The sequence below is a fragment of the Taudactylus pleione genome, unplaced genomic scaffold (assembly GCF_031769625.1).
Source record: "Taudactylus pleione unplaced genomic scaffold, aTauple2 ptg000277l, whole genome shotgun sequence".
NCBI lineage: Eukaryota > Metazoa > Chordata > Amphibia > Anura > Myobatrachidae > Taudactylus > Taudactylus pleione.
This window is the reverse complement of record NW_028284679.1, coordinates 841,813-848,933: the sequence shown is the minus strand read 5'-3', so window position 1 is coordinate 848,933 and position 7,121 is coordinate 841,813.

Genomic DNA, 7,121 nt, shown 5'->3' with positions numbered 1-7,121 from the left:
AATGGTTACACTGTACTGATGTGTACTGTAATGGCTACCCTGTACTGAGGTGTACTGTAATGGTTACCCTGTACTGAGGTGTACTGTAATGGCTACGCTGTACTGAGGTGTACTGTAATGGTTACCCTGTACTGAGGTGTACTGTAATGGCTACGCTGTACTGAGGTGTACTGTAATGGCTATGCTGTACTGAGGTGTACTGTAATGGCTACGCTGTACTGAGGTGTACTGTAATGGCTACGCTGTACTGAGGTGTACTGTAATGGCTACGCTGTACTGATGTGTACTGTAATGGTTACCCTGTACTGAGGTGTACTGTAATGTCTACGCTGTACTGAGGTGTACTGTAATGGTTACCCTGTACTGAGGTGTACTGTAATGGTTACACTGTACTGAGGTGTACTGTAATGGTTACACTGTACTGATGTGTACTGTAATGGTTACACTGTACTGATGTGTACTGTAATGGTTACGCTGTACTGAGGTGTAATGTAATGGTTACGCTGTACTGAGGTGTACTGTAATGGCTACGCTGTACTGATGTGTACTGTAATGGTTACGCTGTACTGAGGTGTAATGTAATGGTTACGCTGTACTGAGGTGTACTGTAATGGCTTCCCTGTACTGAGGTGTACTGTAATGGCTACCCTGTACTGAGGTGTACTGTAATGGTTACCCTGTACTGAGGTGTACTGTAATGGCTATGCTGTACTGTTGTGGGGTGTGTGAAAGCACATAGTAAATACTGTAGCACATCAGAAACCATACAGTGGGTGTTGAAACATTCAAGAAAAAATGGATCAACTACAAAAAACAATTCCTTTTTGGTGCACTCTTTTCTGACAATACTGTCTAAAACGTAGCTTTTAATACAATAAAAAAATATAAAATGGACTAAACAACAGAAACAGTTTGCTTATTTTCAAGCTTGGTCCTGCATGCGATTTTTAAACAGATATATTGCTGCAAGGGTCTTCTCCGATTCTGCAGAGAGTATTTAATACATGAATAGTATTATTCTGGCTCAAGGTAGTGTAGGAATACTTGTTGTGTTTATAGCAACAAAATATTTTTTTAATAAAGAAGCTGCATAGCTTTCAATATAAACACATTGTTGCTTTTAGTCAAGTATCAGGTATTCCAAAAGACAAAGTGAAAACTATTGTTATCAATTTTTTTCAAATAATAGTATTTAAATGACATTAGACCATATACCAGATTTGTTTTTATTTCATGCATCCATTCAATACCTTACTTTTTGTAATCTGTGTACATGGTAAATTACAAGAAAAATGAAGAAAAGAAACTCTATTATGTGAGCACTCTTAATGGAAAATGATCAATGAAATAATTAAAACATAACCTTTAATGTGGTAAACTAATATTTCTATGACAAAGGACAAAAGACTAGACAACATATAACATAAAAGTACCCAGAATTGTGGTAAATCAAGAGATCTATAGGTGTATGCTAGTACAGTAAAGCATCCTATTTTATAGATGACCCCTTAAATCAACATAAAGTTCAATGGGTAACAAGTAGAGAGCATAGTCACATGCTCTAAATAGTTCATCAAACAAACAGCGAACATCTAAAGCAGCATAATGAACATATAATACTTTAATGGTACTTATTGAAATCTCAACAGTCCGTATAACATATTGCTTAAAAAGATGAAGTAACAGGACGGTCGGGGTGAGGATCGATCCACCTATAATTCTACTTCCCCTCACTTAGCAAAGCCATCTTTGAGGGGTGAGAGATCATTTGGTAGCAATGTTACCCCTAGAAACAACAGTGTAACCGCAACGTTGCTCACTATTTCGCTTCTGCTGTTAAGGGTCTTACTCTATGCATTGGACCCCTAATGAGAGAGTTACTTTAAATGAGATTGTCATCAGTTAATAGAGTAGATAGTAAGGATTAGTTAGTAACCCATCATGGATAAATACTGTTGAACTTTGACCTTAGTTATTTGACAAAAATACAGGATAAGGGTATCGTTATGTACTTATATATACTGAAAGGTCTCAGGTTGGTTCTAAGGATAATATATAGGTAGATAAATCCTATAATAGCAAGATTTTTCTCACACAAATCGAAATAGGAGTATACATAAATTCAATTTGAGAAACCTTGTTTGTAATGTTACCCGAACTGATAATTATGGAAAAAGTGTAGCTGTTGTAAAATAATTTGCTGACATAAAATATGCAAAACAGTTTGCTATTAATAACACTGGACTAATAAACGATGATATAGGAGTTTCATTGAGTATTTTGTGCTGATGTTCATATCATATAGGAAATTAGTTTTTTTTATTTTCTTTAATACATACAATTATTCAAAGAAATGGCATGCGCTGCCTTTTAACCACAGGCTTAATTGACCAGAAGGAGCATTTCACCTTTATAAGGTAAATCAAGTTAATAATAGTGATAGTGATACAATGGAATGGATAATGTCTTGAATAGAACAGTTTCTGATGTTAATCATATGTTGTATTTCAGCACACATTCGTTCACAATAGTGACATATACTCCCTTTGTTAATTAGTAACTGAGTTGATTAAAAGCTATGTCTAACCTATAAAAGGTAGACAATATTACCAAATAATGCCCAAACAGGGCAGTTGCACAATGATCAAAAGTCCTGGCACTTAGTAATCAACTGATAGGTATAGTCAGCGTGTAGGTGTTTGGCAGCAATTAAATAGTGAATAACATACTAGATCCTAATCCGCTGTTACATAATACCACTCTGGTAGTGCAAGGACATGTGGTCTGTAGGTAGACACTGGTCCTAGTGGTTAAGTATAAATGTCATACCTGTAATATACCACTAACATCCCCCATACCTGAACGGGGCGGTCACCGCACAGTGACTAGCCAAGTCCTAGCACAGAGGACAAAAGTCTCCCAAGGGGAGCAACAGCAGACAATATTGCAGCAGTGTATACTGATTTTCAATTTTTTTTAATTTTCACTATACCTTGAATAATTATCATTGAATATATACACATAGTAGTTATACAGTTTATTCCTTATCTACTACACTTAGCTATTGACTTATTATTATTATTCAACGATAATAATTTTTTCTAATTTTTTTCTTAATTTTTTCCTATAGTTTTTCTATATTTTTCTCTTTCTTTAAACAAATAATTTTATTACACAGTTGGGACATGGCATCTCTCACCTTTTTCATTATATATCTATTTATTCATTTAAAAAAAAATTAATATAACATATTTTGTAGTGAACTTACACCCTCATTTATAGTACATCTATTTGTATCCCATTAATATAATAAAAAATAAAAAAATTTCAATTCAGCAGTAGGATCCTATTCAGCAGTGGGAATTTAAATTAAATTATTTTCTTTATGCTCTTTAAAGACATGCGCTATATCAAAAAACGATTATCAAGAGCGCTATTAGGAACTCAAAATAGACTATATAGAGCCAATATTTAAGAAGGGAATATCTTTTACCTGTTTATAATATTATATTATAGGAACAACTTATTGTAAGTCTCTATGTATGGCAGGCTGCTTTGTCAAACATAGAAAAATACCATTTAGTTATTTTCGCCTCTAAACACAATGATAATAGAGGCTCTCCTGTCCATTGGCTAAGTACTCTGGCAATCAGACTCAACGAGGCTGTTATTGGTCACTTGCCGATTGGTTATAGGCCTTGTCTATCATGAGGCTCAGAGATACGATTGGACCATGCAGAGTTTAACTATGCTGACTCACCTGGGACTGCTTATGCAGTAACCACTTCCTCTGTGAACAAGCCTTACCAGCGAAACATGCGTCGGCGGGAGGGTGCCTGCGCTGGCGCCACGCAGGACACCCCATCTACAGTCAGTATACACTGCTGCAATATTGTCTGCTGTTGCTCCCCTTGGGAGACTTTTGTCCTCTGTGCTAGGACTTGGCTAGTCACTGTGCGGTGACCGCCCCGTTCAGGTATGGGGGATGTTAGTGGTATATTACAGGTATGACATTTATACTTAACCACTAGGACCAGTGTCTACCTACAGACCACATGTCCTTGCACTACCAGAGTGGTATTATGTAACAGCGGATTAGGATCTAGTATGTTATTCACTATTTAATTGCTGCCAAACACCTACACGCTGACTATACCTATCAGTTGATTACTAAGTGCCAGGACTTTTGATCATTGTGCAACTGCCCTGTTTGGGCATTATTTGGTAATATTGTCTACCTTTTATAGGTTAGACATAGCTTTTAATCAACTCAGTTACTAATTAACAAAGGGAGTATATGTCACTATTGTGAACGAATGTGTGCTGAAATACAACATATGATTAACATCAGAAACTGTTCTATTCAAGACATTATCCATTCCATTGTATCACTATCACTATTATTAACTTGATTTACCTTATAAAGGTGAAATGCTCCTTCTGGTCAATTAAGCCTGTGGTTAAAAGGCAGCGCATGCCATTTCTTTGAATAATTGTATGTATTAAAAAAAATAAAAAAAACTAATTTCCTATATGATATGAACATCAGCACAAAATACTCAATGAAACTCCTATATCATCGTTTATTAGTCCAGTGTTATTAATAGCAAACTGTTTTGCATATTTTATGTCAGCAAATTATTTTACAACAGCTACACTTTTTCCATAATTATCAGTTCGGGTAACATTACAAACAAGGTTTCTCAAATTGAATTTATGTATACTCCTATTTCGATTTGTGTGAGAAAAATCTTGCTATTATAGGATTTATCTACCTATATATTATCCTTAGAACCAACCTGAGACCTTTCAGTATATATAAGTACATAACGATACCCTTATCCTGTATTTTTGTCAAATAACTAAGGTCAAAGTTCAACAGTATTTATCCATGATGGGTTACTAACTAATCCTTACTATCTACTCTATTAACTGATGACAATCTCATTTAAAGTAACTCTCTCATTAGGGGTCCAATGCATAGAGTAAGACCCTTAACAGCAGAAGCGAAATAGTGAGCAACGTTGCGGTTACACTGTTGTTTCTAGGGGTAACATTGCTACCAAATGATCTCTCACCCCTCATAGATGGCTTTGTAAGGGAGGGGAAGTAGAATTATAGGTGGATCGATCCTCACCCCGACCGTCCTGTTACTTCATCCTTTTAAGCAATATGTTATACGGACTGTTGAGATTTCAATAAGTACCATTAAAGTATTATATGTTCATTATGCTGCTTTAGATTTTCGCCGTTTGTTTGATGAACTATTTAGAGCATGTGACTATGCTCTCTACTTGTTACCCGTTGAACTTTATGTTGATTTAAGGGGTCGTCTATAAAATAGGATGCTTTACTGTACTAGCATACACCTATAGATCTCTTGATTTACCACAATTCTGGGTACTTTTATGTTATATGTTTATTGTCTAGTCTTTTGTCCTTTGTCATAGAAATATTAGTTTACCACATTAAAGGTTATGTTTTAATTATTTCATTGATCATTTTCCATTAAGAGTGCTCACATAATAGAGTTTCTTTTCTTCTTTTTTCTTGTAAACCCAGTTTTCACTCTAGTGAGCACCTACACTACCCGATATGGCATTTTTTCTATTTGAATAGGCAATAGTGGTTATGTTTTAACTAGTACATTTTCATTATTGAGGGTCAGTGCGTCGATTCTCCCCCTTTCCCCCATTTCCCTTGTTTTTGACTGTACATGGTAAATTGTCTGTTGCAAATATCACACCATAGTAATAAATCTCTATTAACTGCTAATTAATTCCCAGAAGCATTTGATCAGGTATATGCAGATTCATATATTCCTATCTCAAGTCCTGTCACCTATGACATATAAACATTCTTACCACAATAGTCATCAAAATGTGATTGCTTCTACTATGTTGCAAGATTAATTTCAGCTAATTTACAAACAAAAATAGCAAATAATTTATGTTGCATACTTGAAAAAAGGTGGATAAAGAGGTCAAAGGATTCTGACTTGTTAGAGGAAGACCCCCTCACCTCTGTCCCTATTTACCTATTTGTATTGAACAGAGCAGAGGGAGAGCGAGACCCCCTAAATTGAGAATAGGGCTGGCTTCTTCTGTCAATATGGTCTCCGGTTATCCCCTGTCAGCGAAGATGCTGAAGCCCCGGCGGGCATCCGCCAGGTGAAGACGCCGAAGTCCTGGCGGGTTGGCGCCCGCCGGGCTCAGACACTGGAAATCCTAGTGGGCGGCGGCCATGCAAAAGAGCTCACACAGGCTGCCGCCCACTAGGTGAAGAGACCAAAGCCCTGGTGAGAGGGGCCCGCCAGGCAAAAACGCTGAAGCCCTGGCGGAATAGCGCCCACCAGGCGAAGATGCCTGAGTCCTGGGGTGGTGGTGGCCATGCAAAAGAGCTTAAACACCGCCGTCCCCAGGTAAAGACCTGTAAAATAAAATATTACAATATTAAAGTGTGTTGTGTTGTTTTAATATTTTTTTTACAGGTGGCAGTGGGCCCTAATGCCCAGCATGCTGGTACTTGTGGTTTTCCAAGTACCAGCATGCAGGGAGACATGCTGGGACCTATAGTTCACCTGCAAAAGAAAATATTCTTTAAAATGCACCACACAACACAATCAACCCAGCACCCACCACCCAGGGGTGCTGGGGATAGCCCTGGGCTATCGGCCTGGGCCTGGGGTGCCCTAAGGAGGGGGACCCCTTTATTAGGGGGGTCCCCAGCTCCTTGGGGTCCCCGGCCTGGACTGACTAGTGTTGTTGCGGCTGGGGGGCCCGGTGAAAGGGCTCCCCTGGTTATGGCATCAGCGCCCCATTAGAAATAGTCCAGTGCTGGTCCTGGAGAATACAGGGGGACTCTACTAATTTTGTCTCCCTGTATTTCCAGAAGCAGAACCGGATCAGAGCCCAGTACTGGTTGCACAACTTACGGGGGACCCCTATGTCATTTGTCCCCCGTATTTTGGCAACCAGGGCTGGTTCTGACTAGCCCGTTGCTAGTTGTGCTTAAATATGGGGGAACCCTATGTCATTTGTTCCCTGCATTTAAGCACAACCATGACTGGCTGCCTGTGTTTAAAAAAAAAAATGGCATTGCCCCCCCCCCCCGGAAAACAA